General features: G+C 38.0%; 1 long non-coding RNA gene across 1 annotated transcript in view; it reads right to left on the bottom strand.

The window, feature by feature from the left end:
* Nucleotides 1-17,906, bottom strand: part of LOC140709374 (uncharacterized) — a 103,863-nt gene extending 85,957 nt beyond the window's left edge. Inside the window, exon 1 of the long non-coding RNA XR_012089885.1 lies at nt 17,141-17,906. This is a non-coding gene — a long non-coding RNA (uncharacterized lncRNA). The remainder of the gene's footprint in view (nt 1-17,140) is intronic.
* Between the last annotated feature and the right edge of the window lie 5,646 nt (nt 17,907-23,552).

Genomic DNA, 23,552 nt, shown 5'->3' with positions numbered 1-23,552 from the left:
TGCTCTAATAAAAGGGACCCCAGGGAGCTCCCCAGGACCCTCAGCTATGTTGAGGACAAAGCAAGAATATGGCTGTCTGTGAACCAGATAGCAGACTCTCATCAGACACCAAATCTGCTGGTGCTGTGATCTAGGACATCGCAGCCTCCAGAACTGTGAGAAATATGTCTGTTGTTTATAAGCCACCCCATCTACGGTAGTTTGTTACGGCAGCCCAAATGGACTAAGACACCCTGATTTTATCTGTTTATCTTTTCTTGGTGATGTCTACAAATAATTACAACAATTACAAGTATAATTATAATAATGTATTAGATAATGTTTCTGGAAAACTCAACATCATATTTCATAAATTCTAATATATGTTCTTTCAGGCATCAACATTTCTGAAATAGCAATGTGATTTTCAATAAATGATATATCAAGGTTTGATTATAAGCATTTTTCCCTCTCTTGGTGGTACTAAACCCCATTGTCAATATTAGACAGATCAATGAGACAGAAAATTAACAAGGATATTCAGGAATTAAACTCAGCTCTGGAGCAAGCCGACCTAAGAGACATCTACGGAACTCTTCACCTCAAATCAACAGAATATACATTCATCTCAGCACCACATTGCTCTTATTCTAAAATTGACCACATAATTGGAAGTAAAAAACTCCTCGGCAAATGCAAAAGAACAGAAATCATAACAAACAGTCTCTCAGACCACAGTGCAATCAAATTAGAACTCAGGATTAAGAAACTCACTCAAAACCGCACAACTACATGGAAGCTGAACAACCTGCTCCTGAATGACTACTGGGTAAATAATGAAATTAAGGCAGAAATAAACAAGTTATTTGGAACCAATAAAAACAAAGACACAAAGTACTAGAATCTCTGGGACACAGCTAAAGCAGTATTTAGAGGGAAATTTATAGCATTAAATGCCCACAGGAGAAAACAGAAAAGATCTAAAATCGACACACTAACATCACAATGAAAAGAACTAGAGAAGCAAGAGCAAACAAATTCAAAAGCTAGCAGAAGATAACGAATAACTAAGATCAGAGCAGAACTAAAGGAGGTAGAGACATGAAAAACCTTTCAAAAAATCAATGAATCCAGGAGCTGGTTGTTTGAAATGATCAACAAAATAGATAGACCTCTAGACAGACTAATATAGAAAAGAAGAGATGAGGATCAAATAGACATAATACAAAATGATAAAGGGGATATTGCCACTGATCCCACAGAAATACAAACTACCATCAGAGAATCCTATAAACACTTATATGCAAATAAACTAGAAAATCTAGAAGAAATGGATAAATTCCTGAACACATACAGCCTCCCAAGCTAAACCAAGAAGTCGTCAAATCCCTGAATAGACCAATAACAAGTTCTAAAATTGAGGCAGTAATTAATAGCCTACCAACCAAAAACAGTCCAGGACCAGACAGATTCACAGCCGAATCTTACCAGAGGAAGAAAGAGCAGCTTGTACCATTCCTTCTGAAACTATTTCAAACAACAGAAAAAGAAGGACTCCTCCCTAACTCATTTTATGAGGCCAACATCATCCTGATACAAAAACCTGGCAGAGACACCAGAAAAACAGAAAATTTCAGGCCAATATCCCTGATGAACATCAATAAAATACCGGCAAACCGAATCCAGCAGCACATCAAAAAGCTTATTTACCACAATTAAGTCTGCTTCATCCCTGGGATGCAAGGCTGGTTCAACATATGCAAATCAATAAACGTAATCCATCACACAAACAGAACCAATGACAAAAGCCACATGATTATCTCAATAGATGCAAAAAAGGCCTTTGATAAAATTCCACACCCTTTCATGCTAAAAACTTTCAATAAACTAGGTATTGATGGAATATATCTCAAAATAATAAGAGCTATTTATGACGAACCCACAGTCAATATCATACTGAATGGGCAAAAGCTGAAAGCATTCCCTTTGAAAACCAGCACAAGAGAGGGATGCCCTCTCTCACCACTCCTATTCAATATAGTATTGGAAGTTCTGGCCAGGGCAATCAGGCAAAAGAAAGAAATAAAGTGTATTCAAATAGGAAGAGAGGAAGTCAAATTGCCTCTGTTTGCACATGACATGATTGTATATTTAGAAAACCCCATCGTCTCAGCCCAAAATCTCCTTAAGCTGATAAGCAACTTCAGCAAAGTCTTGGTATACAAAAATCAATGTGCAAAAATCACAAGCATTCAAATACACCAATAATAGACAAACAGAGAGCCAAATCATGAGCAAACTCCCATTCACAATTGCTACAAAGAGAATAAAACACCTAGGAATACAACTTACAAGGGATGTGAAGGACCTCTTCAAGGAGAACTACAAACCACTGCTCAAGGATATAAGAGAGAACACAAACAAATGGAAAAACATTCCATGCCCATGGATAGGAAGAATCAATGTCATTAAAATGGCCATACTGCCCAAAGTAATTTATAGATTCAATGCTATCCCAATCAAGCTACCACTGACTTTCTTCACAGAGTTAGAAAAAACTACTTTAAATTTCATATGGAACCAAAAAGAGCCCATATATCCAAGACAATCCTAAGCAAAAACAACAAAGCTGGAGGTATCACGCTACCTGACTTCAAACTATACTACAAGGCTACAGTAACTGAAACAGCATGGTACCAAAACAGATATATAGACCAATGGAATAGAACAGAGGCCTCAGAAATAATGGCTGCACATTTACCACCATCTGATCTTTGACAAACTTGACAAAAACAAGCAATGGGGAAAGGATTCGCTACTTAATAAATAGTGTTGGGAAAACTGGCAGAAGATTTCAAAATTCGAAAGCTAGCAGAAGACAAGAAATAACTAAGATCAGAGAAGAACTGAAGGAGACAGAGACATGAAAAACCTTTCAAAAAATCAATGAATCCAGGAGCTGGTTGTCTGAAAACAGACAGACCTCTAACCAGACTAATAAAGAAAACTGAAACTGGAACCCTTCCTTACACCTTATACAAAAATTAACACATGATGGATTAAATGCTTAAACATAAGACCTAAAACCGTAAAACCCTAGAAGAAAACCTAAGCAATACCATTCAGGGCACAGGCATGGGCAAAGACTTCATGACTAAAACACCAAAAGCAGTGGCAACAAAAGCCAAAATTGACAGATGGGATCTGATTAAACGAAAGAGCTTCTGCACAGCAAATGAATCTATCATCAGAGTGAACAGGGAACCTACAGAATGGGTGAAAATTTTTGTCAGCAAAAGAACCTATCATCAGAGTGAACAGGGAACCTACAGAATGGGAGAAAACTTTTGCAATCTATCCATCTGACAAAGGGCTAATATCCAGAATCACAAAGAACTTAAACAAAATTACAAGAAAAAAACAAACAACCCCATCAAAAAGTGGGCAAAGAATATGAACAGACACTTCTCAAAAGAAGACATGTATGCAGCCAGAAAACATGAAAAAAGGCTCATCATCACTGGTCATTAGAGAAATGCAAATCAAAACCACAATGAGATAGCATCGCACACCAGTTAGAATGGTGATCATTAAAAAGTCAGGAAACAACAGATGCTGGAGAGGATGTGGAGAAATAGGAACGCTTTTACACTGTTGGTGGGAGTGTAAATTAGTTCAATCACTGTCGAAGACAGTGTGGTAATTCCTTAAGGATCCAGAACAAGAAGTACCATTTGACCCAGCAATCCCATTATTGGCTGTATACCCAAAGAATTATAAATCATTCTACTATAAAGACACTTTGCACACATATGTTTATTGCAGCACAATTCACAGTAGTAAAGACTTGAAACCAGTCAAAATGCCCATCAACAATGACAGACTGGATAAAGAAAATGTGGTTCATATACACCATGGAATACTATGCAGCCATAAAAAAGGATGAGTTCATGTCCCTTGCAAAATTCTTATTGTGGTTTTTCAACCCCCCACTAAGCAACCTCAGCTTACCTCTAGCCACACTGAAGTGCATGGGTTTCCTGGGGATGCCAGGCTCTTTCTCATCCTGCTGCCTCTGGATGAAGGGACATGGATGAAGCTGGAAATCATCATTCTCAGCAAACTAACACAAGAACAGAACACCAAACACCACATGTTCTCATCATAAGTGGGAGTTGAACAATGAGAACACAGGAACATAGGGAGAGGAACATCACACACCAGGGCCTGTCAGTGGGTATGGGGATAAGGGAGGGAGAGCATTCAGAGAAATACCTAATGCCTAATAATGAATAACTTTTAATGAATGCTTGCTCCACGCTTAGCAATAAAAAAGTTGGGTAGGCATCATTATTATTCCTATGATGTGAATTAGGAATTTGAAGCACAGGAAGGATAACAATGAGCAACTTGCCAGTATTTGAATGGTTTCGAGGTTCTCAATAGAAATTTAGGATACTATATTATGTTGCTCCTACTTAACTGGAAAGCCCTGCCTTTCTGCACATTTCCCAGTGTATCTTATCTCAGGGTCTTTGTTCATGCTATTCCTGTGCCTGGAATTCACTTTCCAAGCAATCCCTTTCTCCATATTTTAGCTAATGCCTCAGATCCTCAACAGGATTAACTCTTCCTGCTCAGAGCAACAGCATTCACATTATATATATTTGTCATGTATTTATCATTATACATAGATAGAGCTATAGATACAGATATAAATGCATTATTATACACCTCTCCCTCCTGGCATAGACAGACTGATAATTATGGATGATGAAAACAGTACTTATAATGCTAACTGCCAATAACAATATATTAAAGAACTAAATGACACAACCTAGAAATGTGCATAAATTAACTCCCAAGAAGGTGAACTTTAACCAGGGAGATAAAGGAAGGAACCAAGCAAGTAAATCTCTCTCCTTCTGTCCTCTCTTGGAGTGCTCTGAAACCTGGGCTGTTTGTACATCCTGCTGAGAAGTGTTTCATGGGGCCAAGTGGACCCAACTACTGAGAGATCTGAGGTCAATATTCGTGGCGTTTGTGAAGCAACCGATCATGAGTAACACATCACCTTGCCTTGCTTGCCAACTTCCAGAATATGGAATATGTGCTAAATCAAAAAAACTATACATGGCACTGAATCTACAATAGCTAGAGTATATGGGTCAGGCATCAAGGGGTGAAAGTGAGTATGCCCACTCTCACATCCAGGACCTACTTGCAGGATTGTGCTTCCTACCCCCACAACTTTGTTCTTGGGTATAGGGTACACATCCGCCAGAGAATTAAATAATGGTTCCACTGAACTGGAAACCCTGTAATTATGACATGGCTACTTTAAGTGCATCTTTTCAGTGGAACTGTAAGCAAAGAAAGAAGTTACTATGTCATAAACACAGCCGGGAAGATTACATGTGGAACTCAGGCAATTCACTGAAGAGTCTTTTAATATTTCCTTGATAACTAATAATCATCAATGGGCAATGACAGTAACCACAAACCCAACCAGAGTTGGGCAAGTAAGGGCTTATTTCCATTAGGAATGAGGGTTTGTCTGATCCCACCAGGCAACTGACTGAACTAGCTGAAATATTGGCCAGTGGTGAGGGAAATCTAAAATGATAGAGGATGGAGATAATAAATGTCATTCATGGCCTCAGCATCAGCTTCAGCAGCAGAGACTATACCTTGTTTCTCTAATCCTCATGGCTTCAGTCTTGCAGACAACAAATGGCAAACAACCTGGAAGAGGAATCTACCAGTGATTGGACCTGTTCTTCCCTCTTTGGGAAGGAATAAGAACACACACACACACACACACACACACACACACACACACACAGAAAAAAAAACTTGGGGGAGACCCCATATTGTAGTACAAGAGGCAGAAATAAGAGGACAAGGGGGTTTGGAACGGCCCAGGAGAGGAACAGATGGGACATCTTGAGTCAGCTTTAGATTCCCTTGGCTTTGGGTATTTGTTTTGCATTGGCTGTTGTTGTATTGACACACTTAGTACAGGTCAGTGTGGTTCCACCAAATGAAGCTAAACACATACTTGCTCAGGAAAGCTGGACTCTCTTCCATGACAGACACCACACAACCAGGCTGACCCCAGCCATTTCCACACTTAGATGAAACACCATACCACAGAATTCAAGATCTAGTTTCCCAAAAGCCACTCAGGAAGCCAAATAATGTACCTAGAAACTGCAGAGGAATTGATATCTTTGGAGGCAAAGTTTGAATAGTAGGGAAAAGGAAAAGATTGGGGAGAACCAAACAGATATATTCCTTCTTCTTTCTCCTTCTCAAGTACTGTTCTGTGGTGTGCTTTCTATTTACAACCTCTCTAAAGGCATTTTGCAAGGCCAAACAAGCACCTCCAACAAGATATCTGCTGCGTACATCACACTGCACTGCTTCCTATACTTCCCTGAGTCAATTTCTTTTCCTCCTTGTTTATTGCCCTATCTTTACAGCTCCCAGATAGAGCATCAGCAGTTAATCTTGGCCCAGATGATATTTTCTTGGGGACCATGGAAAAGGCAGATATAACAACAAGGACGACAGTATGAAATTATTATTATTACAGCAAAACTTACATTTTTTGGGTCCTACTCTGTGCCAAGCACTGTTCTATACATTAACTCATGTACTCCATTAATAGCAGGAGTCATGGCTTACTAATCTTTGTAAACCCAGTACACAGCACATAACAGGGCAGATGGCAGGTAGTCTCAGAAAATGTTTGAGAAATAATACAGGTCTCCATAACAGAGCTTTGAAGCTAGTCATTTGCAAGACCTCCATTTTAATTTAGCTGCATTTCTCAATATCAGTCCTAGTGAGCACCTACCATGTACCAGAAATTTGCACATCTTTTGTCTAATTTTGAACTCCAAATTGTCTCGTAATATAACGCTATAATATGTTCTATAGGTGATAAAACTGAAACCAGTGGAGGCAGAATTGAATCTCAAAATGAACATTTACTTACCCTAAGTTAGAAAACAGTATTAAACAAATTATTTAACAAGTTTGAGCCTTTTAAAGGGTGATAATTAACAAGAAATGCCCTACTTTATTAAACGGCTATTGGCAGGGTGAAAAGTGCATTGTTCTACAGGTGTCAATTTCTAAATATTGATAAGGAAATTCAGGCTCAAAATATTAAAAGACTTGCTCAGTGTCCTACAAATTTTGTAGCACACACAGGAGATTTTTCTCTGAATCAATTGCCAGAACAATTTATATTATACCTTATTGTGGATCTTGGGTAAAAGTAGAGAACAGATTTCAGATGTCCTCATTCTAGCCCTCTGTGTCCCCACAACACATTTCCAAAGGCAGCAAGCAGGAGTACAGCAGGTAGGATTCCCTTTAGGGACTGCATACCATGACAACTTTCAAGAGACCGGAGCACAGGGGACTATCAGTTTGCCAATGCGAAAACAAAGCTTTCCTTATTAATAAGTCCTTGGCACTTGATAATTTTCCCAGGCCTTTAATTTCTGCTGATGGTTAGTTTGTAAGTTTAATAATATATCTTAGATAAAAGAAGAAGGTGCGTGTGCAGACAATGCGGCAATGTCTACTTTTAAAGCAAAAAAATACTTGGGTTGTTGAGTAGAGTCAGAAAAGGAGCCAATGATAATAGTGAACAGCAACAACAAATCCTGTCCACTTAGTAACTTCAGGGTTCAGGTTGGGGACACAACGTAGAATTCTGTCAGAGATGTGGTAGCATCACTTACGCACATGGCTAGACTCCTGCACTTCTAAGCAATATGTTCTTCCCTGAGACCATCACGGGTGCTTTAGCATGGGTTAAAGGAAGATGCTCTTTTCTTTTCTTTTTTCTTAAAATTTTAATTAACATAAAATAATGATTATTTACATTTTGGGGGTATAGTGTGATGTTTTGTACACATTGTGGAATGATCATATTAAGCTAATTAACATGTCTATCCTCTCACACACTTAATTTTTTGGGGAAAACATTTAAAATCTACTCTCAGCAATTTTCAAATATACATTATCATTAACCATAGCCAGCACATTGTGCATTAGATCTCCAAAACTTATTCCCCCTATCTAATGGAAACTTTGTATCCTTTGACAGGTACCTCCTCATTCTCCTGAGTCCCCATCTGCTGGCAACCACCATTCTACTTTCTGCTTCTAAGTCTGATTTTTTTAGATTCCACATATAAGTAAGATCATACAGTATTTGTGTTTCTGTGCCTGGCTTATTTCACATAACAAAATGTTCTCCAGGTTCATTCATGTTGTTGCAAATGACAGAATATCTTCTTTTTTAAGGCTGAACAGTATTATATTTTGCATATATACCACTTTTTTAATGTACTCATCTGGGGTGGACACTGATCATGAATAGTTGAATAGCCAAATAGTGAATTTGGCTATCGTGAATCATGCTGCATTGAACATGGACATGAAGTTATCCCTTTGAGATACTAATTTAATTTCCATTGGAAACTCAAAAGTGGGCTTGCTGGATCATATGCTAACTCTATTGTCAATTGTTTGAGGAACCTCCATACTGTTTTCCTTAATGGTTGTACCAATTTACATTCCCACCAACAATGTGTAAGGTTCCTTTTTCTCCACATCTTTACCAATACTTGTTATCTTTCATCTTTTTTGTAACAATTATCCTAACAGGTGTGAGATGTTTCATTGTGGTTTTGATTTGCATTTCCCTGATAATTAGTGATGTTCAACATTTTTTTCATATACCCACTGGCCTTTTGTATGTCTTCTTTTGAGAAATGTCTACCCAGGTCATGTGCCCATTTTTAAACTTTTATGTAGTTATTTGTTTTCTCGTCAATTTGTTGAATTCCTTATATATTTTGAATATTTACCCATTATCAAACATATGATTTGCATTTCTTTTTTTTCTGAGACAGGGTCTGGCACTGTCACCCAGGCTGGAGTGCAGTGGCATGATCTTGGCTTACTGCAAACTCCACCTCCTGAACTCATACAATCCTCCTGCCTCCACCCCCGCCAAGTACCTGAGACTACAGGTATGTGCCATCAAGCCCTGCTAATTTTTGTATTTTTTTGTAGAAATGGGGTTTTGCCATGTTTCCCAGGCTGGTCTCAAATTCCTGAACTCAAGCAATTTACCTGCTTTGGCCTCCCAAAGTGCTGGGGTTACAGACATGAACCACTGCTTCCAGCCAGGTTTGCAAATATTTTCTTCTAATCCATAGGTTGTCTCTTCACTCTGTTAATTGTTTTCTTTTCTGTGTAGATGCTTCATTTTTATGTAATCTTCTTTGACTATTTTTGCTTTTCCTGCCTGTGCTCTTGGGGTGATATTGAAAAACTGTTGCCCACACGAAAGTAATGGAGGTTTTCCCTTATGTTTTCTTTTAGTAGTGTTATAGTTTCAGGTCTTCCATTCAAGTCTTTAATCAATTTTGATTTTATTTTTGTATATGGTATAAGAAAAGGGTTCAGTTTCATTCTTCTGCAAGTGAATATCCTGTTTTCCCATCAGCATTTATTGAAGAGACTAACTTTTCCCCATTATGTGTTCTTGGGGAAATAATACATTATAACACCTTTGTAAAAAATCTATATACATGACTATATACATGTGGGTTTATTTCTGGGCTCCTTATTCTGCGTCATTTGTTGATATGTCTGGTTTTATGCCAGTGTCATGCTGTTTTGCTCACTGTAGCTTTGTAACATATTTTGAAATCAGGTAGTATGACAGCCTCCAGATTTGTTGTTTTTGCTCAAGATGGCTTTGGCTAGTAGAGGATTTTTATGGTACCGTACAAATTTTAGGATTGCTTTTTTTTCTATTTCTGTTAAAAATATCATTGAAATTTTTTAATTGGAACTTTGATAGGGATTGCATTCAATCTATAGATTGCTTTGGATAGTATGGACATTCTAACAATATTAATTCTTCCAATCCATAAACATAAGATATCCTTCCATTTCTTTGTATCTTCTTCAATTTCATTCATTATCATCATCATTCATTTTACAGCTTTTAGTATATAGACCTTTAACCTCCTTAGTTAAATTTATTTATAGGTATATTCTGATGCTATTATAAATGGGATTATTTTCTTAATTTCCTTTTAAGATGCTTTGTTTTTAATGTACAGGAATGCTACTGGTTTTTGTGTCCTACAACTTTACTGAATTTGTTTATTAGTTTCATTAGTTTTTTTTGGTGGACGGTTTTCTATATATAAGGGTTTTCTATATATAAGATCATGTTGCCAGAAAGACCATTTAACTTCTTCCTTTTTTATTTAAATGCCTTTTATTTATTTTTATTACCTAATTGCTCTGGCTTAAAAAAATGTGCTCTTGAAGCACAGCATTTAGAATGTATCTGTGGCCACAGAGTGGGATCTTGGCATCTATCGTCAATAAATGGTGTTGAGAGGAAACTGGAATTCAAGAAGTCCTGTGTATCCTCTGTAATTTTTATAGCCCTATGGAACTGCACAGCTAGAATTCATAAAAGCTATAGTAACTTGAGCAAAACCACAGAGGTTAGGTTTTCCGTATTTTGTTAGGCCCCATTTAGCTAAAGCATATGGTATGGGAGGTATGCCTGGAAATGTCACTTTTGGTAAAATTGCAAGAGGACTTTGAATGCTTTGTGGGCATTTGTGAATGTTCAGGAAGCTATGAGAAATTAATTAAGATTCCTGACAAATGAAATAGCATGACTTGAAATCTACTTCAGAAAAATTAATCCTGCCACACCGTGTACGGTGAATTGGAGTAAAAAAAAATGCAAATAAATGGGATACCCAATTAAAAAGATGATTATAGTAGCTCAGAAAAAGAAGAAATGAGACTTCCCAGGGATTTATTTATTCTCACTTCTCAGACTGTGTTATGGAACTTTCGAGTTGCCAGATAAGAGCCTTCCAATAAAAAAGTAGGTGTCCTTGTCATTCCCAGGAATTCTCATGGTAAAAGGAAAAGATAAACAATTCTATATAAAGACATTTCTGGGAAGAGAAAAGAGAACTCTAGATCTCTGGGGCAGAGGCTGCTGAATACAATCTCATAAACATTTCCCCCTTCTCTCATTGTAATAGAAGCCTAATATTATTTGAGACAGCAATGAACCTAGCTAAAAGGCTGCATTTCGTATCCTCCTTGCACCTGACTGTGGCAAAATGATAAAGATCCAGGTAATGAAAAGTGGTAGAAATAGCAGAAAAACTGCTAAAGGAAACCAACTTAACTGGAAACTGGGACGTTTTGTTCTATCCTCCTCCTTCCTGTTGCCAGCCTGGAACAATGATGTAATGTTACTCCAGCTGCCATCTTGGACAATGAGGTGACCTTGAGAGTTAAAGCACTATACTGATGGTGGTGAAGCGGTAAATGGCCCTGATCATCTCTTGCATGAGGGGCAAACTCCTCTCTTGTTTGAATCACTGTTGATTGTTTCGTATTTCCTATTAATATTATACACAGCTAAACCTAGTCTTAAGTAATACAGCCACTTCGCAAAAGTAAACTTTGGGAGCTTGGGACTTAGACTTGACTCTCTTAAGGTAATTATTAAATTATTAAAATAAAGAATCCCAGAGATAGTAACTACTATAACTGCTCATTTCCTACAAGGCTCCAGCTATTAAATCTACTCTGTATAGCCTCCATCAAGATGGCATTATTTTCAATTGTTTCCTAAAATTCTGCACAACATACATCTTCTTTTTCATCCCTACCACCATTGCCTTAATTCTGCTCTCTTATTTTCTGTGCCTATTGACACAAGCCTCCTCACTTGTTTCCCTGTCTCTAGTTTTATCCACCCCTCACTCCACCCACAATGCCTACATGTCTTCCACACTGACAACAAAATGCCATGTCCAAACCCAAAGCCAATTACATCATTTCTTACTTAAAGCCTTTGTATGGCTCCAGATAACCTGGAACTGAATTTTTCTGTTTCAACCTTATCTCCCCGTAATCTACTCCACATACTCCATTTCCCATTTACATCTCTTCTTAAACTCCTGAAGTCACACTGCCTCATGCCTCCTGTCTTTTCACTGTAATGCTCTTCCATCTCTTACCCACCTGGCTTGCCTTTGTCCATATTTAAAGACTGTGGGGGGTACCTAAGGCAGGAGTTCTCAAATGTTTTGGTCTCAGAGTCAGAGTCTACTCTTAAATATTATTGGGGACTGCAAGATAACTTACTCATATCATTTATATCTGTTAATATTTACCAAGTAGAAATTTAAAATGAGAACAATTTTTACTATTTACATGAAATCCATTTTCAAATAACAGTAATATGTACTAAAATATATAAAAGTTTTTTATTTAAAAATACATTTTCAAAAAATTCATGAAAAACTGGCATTGCTTTACATTTTTGCAAATTTCTCTAACATTTGTTTTCATAAGATACAGATTTTAATGTCTTCATCTACATTCAGTCTGTATTGCTATGTTGGTTTGCTTGAAGTATATGATGAAAATTTGGAATATTTTGTGGATATTATTTGAATCTGCACAAAAATTCAACAACTGATAACCTCTTATTAGCTGCAATGTGGAGTCTGAAACTATACTAATGAACTTTTTGTATTGTGTTACATTAAAACCCATTGGTCAATCTTAAATGAGTCTTTTATTTAAAAGCGTGATCTCTATAGCATCATGTGTGGGTCATTTGAAAAACACCAGTTTACTGAGTCATGTAATTCATCCAAATATTGATACATTGACCACACAATATCAAAAAAAAAAATACATTTTTCACTGTCGCCACAAATCTTATCAGCAAAGGCTTTAAGTAGTAGGAAACCATCAAGTTCCCAGTGGCAGATTGATTTTTGTGTGAAAGCTCAAATTTGATCATTGTCAACAAATACGGTTAATTGTTTTCCTTAAATTAATACACTTTCTTTAGGAATATGTCTGTCTAACACCCAGATCTGAACAGCCATAGTTTTTCTATGTCGTTCTTCCAAATAAAAAGATTTTCCATGAAAAAAGGCAGCTCGTTCAACTTGCAACTAAATTACACAACTACTTTTCTTCAAGGCAGCCTTTGTACTTTAGTATGAACAAAAATCCTTCATGGCACAACTACTTTGCCCCACAGATGTTAAAAAGGTGTTACACAGGGTTGACATTTAATTGAACTAATATTTTTTACTGATTATTGGAGAGAATTCTTAAAGAAAACTGGCATTGCTTACTGTGAGTACACGGTGTGTTAAAGAAGACAATGACTACTTACATAATTTGGTATTGCTCCTCATGCTCTGGCACCTGTAGTTTTACCTACCATTGCTTTTGCACCATCAATACAAATGGTAACAGAGTGAAAAAAAAGAAAATAATAGCTTAGGTTTATTAAGAAAAGAGTTTTGACCTCATGAACCCCCTAAAATGGCCTTGAGATCTTTGGGGGCTCAGGGACTTTACCTTGAGAACCACTTGTCTGTGAGACTAATCTTCCCCTCTTTGAGGAGTTGCCACCTTTCCACTCCTTTGATAAGGCTCCTGTGGAAGCTGCCCATTTCTAAGTAAGCCTGCCCCACCGTTACCTCTGATTGATTGTCTCAGAGAGACCCAGTGAATCCTTTCCCCAGGAAATTTGGCCTTAGAACTTTGAAAAGTGGACAGTTCACTGAAGCAGCCTCTTTTAGTGTCTGAGGCTATGAGATATAAAGCTTTAGAAGTGTCAGTGACAATACCTCCTGTCAAAGCGACCCAGAGACAGAGGAGACCATCTGCATTGAGTGAAACAGAGATGAGAGGTGGAGAGAAATCGAATGTTAATGTTCAGATAAATGGACCCAGATTTTTCTTAGGTCCAGCCATGTTGCCATTCTTGATGTTAATACCCCAGTATCTCTACAATAAAAACTCCTCTTTATATATTGTTTATATAAATTTATATATTGTTTACACAAATTTTCTGTTACTTAAAATTAAAAGCATCTGGGGAAAAAAAAAAATTGGCTCAAGAGACTCATCTGTGATGCCTGCTTGACTCCATCCTGTAAGCAGAATTGATAATGTCAAATCAATTGGTTTGCCAAAATTAAAGCTAGCCCTCATCTCTACCATAACACCCGCCTCACTGTAATCTCATTGCACTGTAATGGTTTCTCACTAGAATGTTCCCCCCAATACATTACAAGCTCTAAGAAAGCGGTATAAGTAGAGGACTTTTTAAAAACTCAAATCTTAGCAAATTAAATGTATAAATGGATAAGTAGGGAAAAAGAGACAGAAAGAAGGAAGGAATAAAAAGAGCACATTCACACAGACATAAAATCCTGTTATATTACTTCCTGGCTAAGTCTTTTTGGCTTTCTGAACCTGCACTAACCCACTTGCAGAATACCTAGGCCCCTAGGCTGAAGCTGAAATGCAGACACTTAAATGCCTTCACTAAGTAAAATTGTCCTAAGTTATGGAACTTTACCCTTGCTGGCTCAGTTTGAAACACTGATGTTATGGAAACTATATCTTTGATCGTTTCTCTCAAAATCAAGAAAATTGTGACATTTATAAAACTTTGTATTTTATAAACAAAACTGTATAAATTGGAGGTATCTAAATAGACCCCACCCACCTTCCCCATTTAACTACTTAGTCGAGAAACTTAAAAATTAAGTCCCTCAAACCATTAAATGTAATAACCAAATATAAAGGTTATAACTCTTTGACAACCTTTTAACATTCATTTCCTCATCTGTAAAATAGGGAAAAATATCCGACAGAGTTGCCACAAAGGTTAAATGAGACTCTGTCTTTCTAGCAATGTACTAGCATGGGGTAAGCTAAGTCGATTATTTTACAAGCTTTTTCTTCTCTCCCAGAAACATTATGTACTTTAGGCTTCCTCTCAGGAAGTTAGGATTGAAATAACATTTATAGATGAGCTAAGTCAGAGGATTGGCCTAAATTCACATAGCTTAGTAACTGCCACTGCCGGGGGCCCAATGCAGGCTTCCTGACTCCGCACCCTGCTCGTCCATTACACCTGTGGTCTCTCCCATTCAGGCAAAGAGCGCTAAGATTTCAGTTCAAGTATTTTATTCTACCTTCAGGTATTTAAGCAAATGAATTTTGTAAAGAATTGAGAAAGAACTGAAAATAATAATGAACATTTGAAGGCATTACAAGGTGTGTGAAAGTAATGACAAGCAGATTTGAAATAACAAGACATGAATTTCGGTTGGTGACTGCCCTGACACCAGCTTGGCGAGTTGGGTAAGTCAGTTAAGCAAAAGGCACAGCAATTATGTTACGTGCAAAGCGGATTTTTTTTCTTGTCTTACAGGAAAAGGGAATGAATTCATTTTCTGAGCACCTACGTTCAGGCACTTCACAAGCATTATATTAATTAATTATTGTAACAGTCCTGCTTCGTGTGTATTATTATCCCTACTTTTTCTGACAAGATATCTGGGATCTAATAATTTAATTTGCCCAGGCTGACAGAATTAGTACCTGCAATTCCCACTACCCTAGACTGTTCTACCTGCCTTAAAAGATCACTGTGAGATAAAATGAAATAAGAGATAAGAACAAACATGTCACACTGTCCAAAAGGTGGGACTACTGGTGAATAGTCCTCAGCTGCGAAGTCAGGAAACCTGACTTTAAAGTTCTTGCCTTTCCACTTAGTATTAACAAGTGTACAGGCTTGTCAACATCACTTCACTTATCTGAACCTCAGTTTTCTCAACAATAAATGGGGCACAAGATCACAGGCATCGAGGCCTGCCTTACAGACTATTAGGAGACTCCAGCAAGATCACAATTGTAAAAACCCTTTGTGCTCTGTAGAACCCCATACAAATGTGTGCTATTATTATTATTGCTATTACCATTATTATTACACCATGTTCTTTGGGCAAGACATTTATGTTAAACTGACACAGCACATAATTGGAGTGCTCAAGTTAAATAAATGAAGTCAGCTGTCTGACTCCTTTAAGATAAATGATGTTATTACAACATAATTGTATAACCCCATATAGCTTACAGCAGCAAAAGGATGTGTATTTCACATGCCCTCCTATAATTACATCCCCATTATAATTTTGCAGTTAGTTGCGATGAGCTCTGGTCATGAAAACATGCCAATTTTGTATGGGATTGAAGTCTGCCTAATTTTAGCAAATTGAGAGTCACACAAAAGAAAAGAGATAAATACTATGTTGTTATTTTTCATTAGAGAATTGCTATATTAAGAGGCTGTGATCCAGCTGTGTTTGTTTAAATAAAAGTGTGATTTGAATACCTCCTACAGCTAATGTTCCTGCCAATGAATAAAAGATAAAAATGCGGCTCTCGTTGGATGGGAGTCTCTGCGTTCTAGCTGACTCGGAGATTTATTGTTCCACATAAGGAAGTTGAAAGCGTGGAGGGCAGACCACACGCAGCGGCCTTTTGTGTATTGTTTCAAGCCGTATCACTAATAGATTTCTTCCACCGAGGCTCCCAGCAATTCAGCTGTGCTCAAATGCTCCACTTAACTGTGAAAAAAAATAATAATAAAATAGTAATTACGCCTAAATGGCAAATGCAGCCCAGCTCAATGCCACAAGGAAGAAAGTAAACAGGAACGAATACCATTCAGAGAAGAAATGCTGTATTTTAGTGTCCTGGTGATAATGGATTTAAGTCTCGTTTTTCTTTCAAACAGACTCCTCTCACTCATATCCCGGTGCCTCTCTTTCCCCTGTGTCTCTCCTAAAAACTAGCAATATTCTCCTGACATTCATTCCCCTCAAGTCAGCCCCCTCAGAATGAAAGAAATATGATGTCCAGGCTATAGACAACATATTGCAATTCCAAAGCCTGTGGAGTGATGTTCTAGGAGCGTGGCACACTGGGATATAGGCAGGGTTAAAATCTCCACCCTCAGGCAGATCACAGGCTAATGATGGATGTAAGATATGCGTTCCCCATTCTCCAAACTGCTAACTATCTTTTTGAAAAATGTCATTATCTCACTGCTTGCTCTTGACCACTCAATTCCTGCCAAATTCCACTTTTCATCTTAAAGTAGCCATAGCAGACTTCTTATAGACACACACACACACAGACACATACACACACGTGCATGGACACACAGCATGCTATCTCTTACCTCAGGCCTTTGCAAGCACTGTCTACCTTCTCTACTGACTTTTCTTCCCTCCCTTACTCATGTAGCAGACTCCTACTCATTTTCATGATTTAATTCAAACACCGTTTCCCAGAAATCTTCCCTGCTCCACTCCCACGGGTGCTCCAAGTGTGGGATGAGCGGACCTCCTCTCTGCTGCAAAGATGCACTGCATAATCTGTCTTGCTGATCCTCAGCTCAGGAGGCTGGACTGGGCTGGAGAGACATGCATTATGTCTTTCCCAACTCCATTCTGGAGCGGATGGAGCATATTTCTTGCTTTCTCTCTTTTCTCTCCCCACCAGTCTTTATCATCCACCAGAATCACAGCCATCATCAGCAACTGTCACTGATAGGAGTGCATTTTCAGATGAGTTAGAGCTGGAATAAGGAGACCTATAGTTGACTGAAATGTTCTGTTTGTTTCTCTGTCTCCCCTATTAAGCGTCTGAGGGTGGGAACTGTGTCATTTCACCCCAGTAACCTCAGGGTCCCTAACATTGACTAGAAATGTATAGATGTGTAGTATGATGGATGGATGGATGGATGGATGGATGGATGGATGGATGGATGGATAATAAAACATAATTTAGGAAAGGAGACTGGTGACATTTGAAAAGTGAAAACAAGTTGCAATGAAAGCCAAAATGAGGGACAGTTCATTTACAGAGGGAAAATAATGGAAGATCCATATGGGAAGAGTGACCACAGAGGTAAGACTTAAAAGATCTTGTGATTAGGAACTGAGCATCCCAGCCAGAGGGTATAGTGAAAGTGACTACTGAACAAACACACCGGAACCTACACTATTCCAAGGGCCCAGTCACTTTAGAAATCAACACTTTTTTTTTTTTTCAGTAATAACCAACCTCTGAGAACTTAAGAAACAATCTTCAAGACATACCTGCATAGATACTGGGAAAAAAAAATCAGTTTCAGATGGTTTTGTTTCACTGTTTTTATAAAACCCAACTCTGGACTAACTAGCTTGATTTTCCACCTTTCTGTTCTTTCAAAGGCTGAGTACATATGATTCACATCTACAGTATGTGCTCAATATTGAATGAAGTGACTGAACTAATAAACTCAAAATTACTATCACTGGGGACAATAAAAGTGTCACATCACTTCATCAGAGTCACCATTTCATGGTGAAGAAGAATTGCTTGGTTTGAGGTTGGGGGAAGAGAAGCCCCCCTCATTGACTGCTTAATTCTGTGCACAGTATTTAATCTTGCTGAGCTTCCATTTCCTCTTCTACAAATGACATTAAAAACAGTTGCATCTAAGGCTATTGTTGAAATCAAATGAGACAATTATTAGGTTAAACCACTGAAATTGCCATTTGATAGGTGAAAGAGCAGCAATTTTATGTGGTTCAAGCTAATGGAACAGTGATTAGAATATGATAAATGCTCAATTTATGTTAATAATAAATCTTTATTGTGTATACATGATAAATACTAGTTTAAACTGTATTTATATCATAAGCAGTTAATCAATAAGTTACTTATTGTCCTAATTGAAAAATAAGTCCCTGCAAATACCCAACTATGTGTTCTGGGAACAGTTTAGAAAACATTGTATCCTATTCATTTCTTGACCTTTTCTGTTGGCATCTGTCAAGGATATTGAAAAGATAGATTCATGTTCAAAAGCCTTCCTTAATTTTCATCACCAGTTCACCAGTAACTTATTGTTCATCTGTAAAATGACATTGATGATATTTGCTTATAGGTATACTGTAAGGGTAAAAAGAAATTCAAATTTCCAATGCAAAGAAGGTACTCAACAAATAGAAACCTGTATGATTGCAAAAGACCAAGATCTATAAAAAGAGTAGAGTATTTCAAACACACAAAAAAATGATAGGGAGAAAGTTTATTCAAGAGCAGGTTACAGCCATAGGTATTCTGGCCTCATGTTAAAGTTTTTTTTTTAATTGAAATCCTATGACCTTGCATGTAATTCTAAGGAACTGGTGTGCTGGGGCTGACTTAGTTAAGGCCAAGTGGAGGCCTGAGTGGCTGCTTGTCAGAAGCCATTGACTCTTGAAGGCCCAGGAATGTCAGGGAGTCTGGTTTTTACTGTGAGTCAATTTAAATAACCAGAATGCATAAAGTCTTAAAAAATCTATTCAAACAGTAACTTTCATGACCAAATTAAAAGTACATGTTTTTTCTCTAAGAGTATGGCGTGGGGATCAAAACTAGATGTGAACTACTCAGAAGGATCTGATGAATAGCAGAGGTTTCTGACCTAGAAGTACATGAAGGATGTGTTCATGTTTACCATCAGAAATGTTTATTATCCTTATCAGCAATAATAATAAACTAAGTTACAACAACACACTAAAGTGCTTGGCAGACATGGTTTTTATCAAGTGAAAAATACTAATATCCATCCAATAAATCAACTTATTTTGGTTACATTTTGGAATATCTGAGAGCTCACATGTGGGGATTGCAAGAGGATACTGTCAGGAAATGTTCACAGTGTGTACACGGGCATGCTATAACAATGTTCAGAATGTACACTTGGGGACATCAGTCTCACACACTAAATTTGGAGGGCACATCCTAACGTGATGCTGAAAATAATCACTGAATCTCAAAACGCTTCTTCACTTCGAATAATTTAGACTGGGAGTGATGTGAGATATCCTAAGGGAATTTCTTGGAGATTATCCTTTCCAAAAAGCAGGGGGCGGGGTGGAGGGGAATCAAAGCAAAGGAAAGAAGACGTTCTAAACTACAGTGTGAGGCATGCAAATGGGAAGAGGGAGGAGGGTTCTCTCTCAAAACCAGCCCTGGGATGTCATGCGGGTTTGGCACCAAGAGACAATACAGGCTGATGACTGACAGTACAGGCTCTTGGGGTCATCTTAACCATGCTCACTGCCAATTCTGCCACTCTGAGACCTTGGACAAATCATCTTACTTCTCTGACCTTTTGTTTTTTCATCTGCTGAGGAGGCTACTAATCTCTGCCTGGTGGGAAGTAAGCAGCACAGAGCCTCAGAGTCTTTGGGCGATACATGGGGCTAGCGGGGGCCTTCAGTTTGCTCCGCCCCTCAAGGAAGACTTTCAGTTGGAAAGGAACAAATGTCAGGCCCCTTCCCTAGGGGTCAGGTACCCAGGATCCTTTCCAGTGGAGCTCTATGGTTCCAAAGAGAAAGGGAAGGAACGCTACATGGGTAGATTCTTGAGATTTTGAGCACGGGAGCAGGCTGCGCTTGGAGGAGATGAACTTGATCTGGGAGTGATGGTCGGCTTGGAAAGCTCCCAGCCCCTGGCCTGGCCTGGCTGAGGCTATGGCACTGAGCAGACTAATCAGCTCCAGGCTGTGGTGTGATTGCTGCAATATTGGGGGAAATGATAGATTTTCTTCTATCGGAAGTCTGAAATCAATTTAGCATGAGATTTTGGTCATCTGAGAAAGAGGCCAAATGAGAACCAGGAAAAGTTGAATATGAACATATCTTTTCAATATCCTTGACAGATGCCAACAGAAAATGTTAAGAAATGAATAGGATACAATGTTTTCTAAACTGTTCCCAGAACCCATAGTTGAGGTATTCGCAGGGATTCCACCAAAAAAAAAAAAAAGTGTCTGTGTTCACATAAATCTGGAAACTGCTATATACTGTATTTATATTCATCTAATACATGTAATTATATTCATGTGATGTATATGTTAATTATATTCATCTAATAATTTCCATTAGTAAATCAAATGCTCTGAGAAAGCCTGTAATAAAAAAGGTTTTATTTTGTTCAATCTTGTGTTTAACCCCTGTGTTCGAGTGTGGTTTTATTTTGTTTTCTTTTTAGAACACAATACGTATGAACACCTCTCAAAACACCAGTGCTCTTATGAAGCCAAGTGGAGAAGGATAGAGGATAAAAAAAGATCATGTCAATTAACTATTTCTACATGCGTCTTCCAGGGTCCTGACTAATCCTTCCCAATGTGAGGATGACTCCCATGCGGCACACTTGTCATTTTCTTCACCAGGAAGACTTACCTCTTGAAAACCTTCTTTAAATTAGTTTTTGCCACCAGTTCAAGTTAGGAGGCTTCCCCTGTACTCTCAGAGCCCTCAGGTTTAGCACATGTGACAACATATTCAAATCTTTTAGAGTCTGTTGTTTCTATTAAGCTGTGAATTCCTTAATGTCACACTTGTGTCTGAGATCCCAGTGACTATTCAGATACCCACCAAACATCCTTCACGTGATTGTTAAAACTTTGCTAAGCTAAACTTCAAAGGTTGGGCAAAAACCTGCGTGCTCAGTGTGAAAGTCAAAGCAATTCTGAGAGTTTCTCTCCTAAGGTAACTGCTTATTCCCATGTTGGCTGCCTGCACAGAATTGGAGAATCTTACAAGAAGAGGAAGCTGGAAACTTAGCTTACTTGGCTTCTTGCCTTCCAATTGAAAGACTCATCCATGGTATATTAACAACCAACAAGAAACTTCATTCCGTTAGGTTAGTGCAAAAGTAACTGCTGTTTTTGCCATTAAAGATTTTATCTCAACAGTAGGTTCTGGATGTATCCAGGTTACTTCAATCCCACCACCTGCGTTCTGGTTCCAGCATTTAATACCTCTCACGAGTGACATTACATAGGCATCTACGCTGTTCTTTCTTCCTTGATCCACCTTACACAAGATATGTTACTTTTCTTATCAACAATGGGTACCACTTCTATTGCAAACCATGCAATGCATTTTTACCTTGTAATATTATGTAATATTTCCCGCTCTCCAAAAATTACTTCATAGAACCTCATGTCAGCAAATAAAGTCCAAAATCTCATATCCTATAATTCAGGATCATCTGAAAACTGACCCATATTTTATATCGGTTGCAAAACTGAGGTTGATAGTTTCAGCGGTTATGTTATTACATCTTTGTCTAAGGACTAAAATAATAAATTTTATCATAATTTAGTTTCCGAATATATTTGCTTTATTAGAAAGCAATCTAATATGCTTGATTTTTTACTAAGCTGCTAAGCAAATTCAAATATATTGCACAGGTGTTACATTTGTTGAGCTCAGATATCCAGAAGTATCAATTTCTGCTACTTCACTCAAACATATTCAGTTCCGGAATATCCCTAAATGTCTCTACCTTAACTGTATCTTTACTAATCAATTGTATTGATATGTAATTTATATATAATATGCATCCATAAGTGTACAGTTTGATGAGGTTTGACATATGTAAACCTCAGATAGCCATTGCAGTAATGAAAAAATACGATGTGTCCCTCAAAAAGTGTCCTCATGCCTTTTAATAGTCAATTCCACCCTCCCTTTGTCTTTGGCAACTGCTGATCTTATTTCCACCACTATAGATTAATTTGGCTTTTCTAGAATTTTGTGTAAATAAAATATTCAACATATACTCTTTTGTGTCTGGCTTTTTTCACTTAGAATAATGTTTTTGAGATTCATTCATATAATGCACTTAAAAGTATTTCATCCTTTTATTAATAATTGCTGGGTAGTGTTCCACTGTGTGACTATGTCAAAAAACTGTTTATTCAGTGAGTATATCAAAAAATTGTGTATTCAATCTCCCATTGAAGGGAATTTGGGTTGTTTCTACCTGGGAACAATTACCATTAAACCTGCAATGAACATTTCCTTACACAATGTGTGAGGACATGTGTTTTCATTTTTTATGTCTTTTGGTTAAATAATTGGAAGTGGAAATGCTGGGTTGTGTGGTTAGTATGTGTTCAATTTCATAAGAAGCTGCCGAACTGTTTTTCAAAGTGGTTGTGACTTTTTTTCTTTTTCTTTTTCTTTTTTTTTTTGAAATGGAGTCTCGCTCTGTCGCCTAGGCTGGAGTGAAGTGGAGCCATCTCTGCTCACTGCAAGCTCCGCCTCCCACGTTCAGGCCATTCTCCTGCCTCAGCCTCCTGGGTAGCTGGGGCTACAGGCACCCGCCACCTTGCCCGGCTAATTTTTTTGTTTTTTTTAATTTATTTATTATTATTAAACTTCAAGTTGTAGGGTACATGTGCACAATGTGCAGGTTTGCTACATATGTATACTTGTGCCATGTTGGTGTGCTGCACCCATCAACTCGTCATTTACATCAGGTATAACTCCCAATGCAATCCCTCCCCCCTCCCCCCTCCCCATGATAGGCCCCGGTGTGTGATGTTCCCCTTCCCGAGTCCAAGTGATCTCATTGTTCAGTTCCCGCCTATGAGTGAGAACATGCGGTGTTTGGTTTTCTGTTCTTGTGATAGTTTGCTAAGAATGATGGTTTCCAGCTGCATCCATGTCCCTACAAAGGACACAAACTCATCCTTTTTTATGGCTGCATAGTATTCCATGGTGTATATGTGCCACATTTTCTTAATCCAATCTGTC

The sequence above is a fragment of the Chlorocebus sabaeus genome, chromosome 20, assembly GCF_047675955.1.
Source record: "Chlorocebus sabaeus isolate Y175 chromosome 20, mChlSab1.0.hap1, whole genome shotgun sequence".
Taxonomy (NCBI): Eukaryota; Metazoa; Chordata; class Mammalia; order Primates; family Cercopithecidae; genus Chlorocebus; species Chlorocebus sabaeus.
This window is presented reverse-complemented; position numbering and strand designations above follow the sequence as displayed.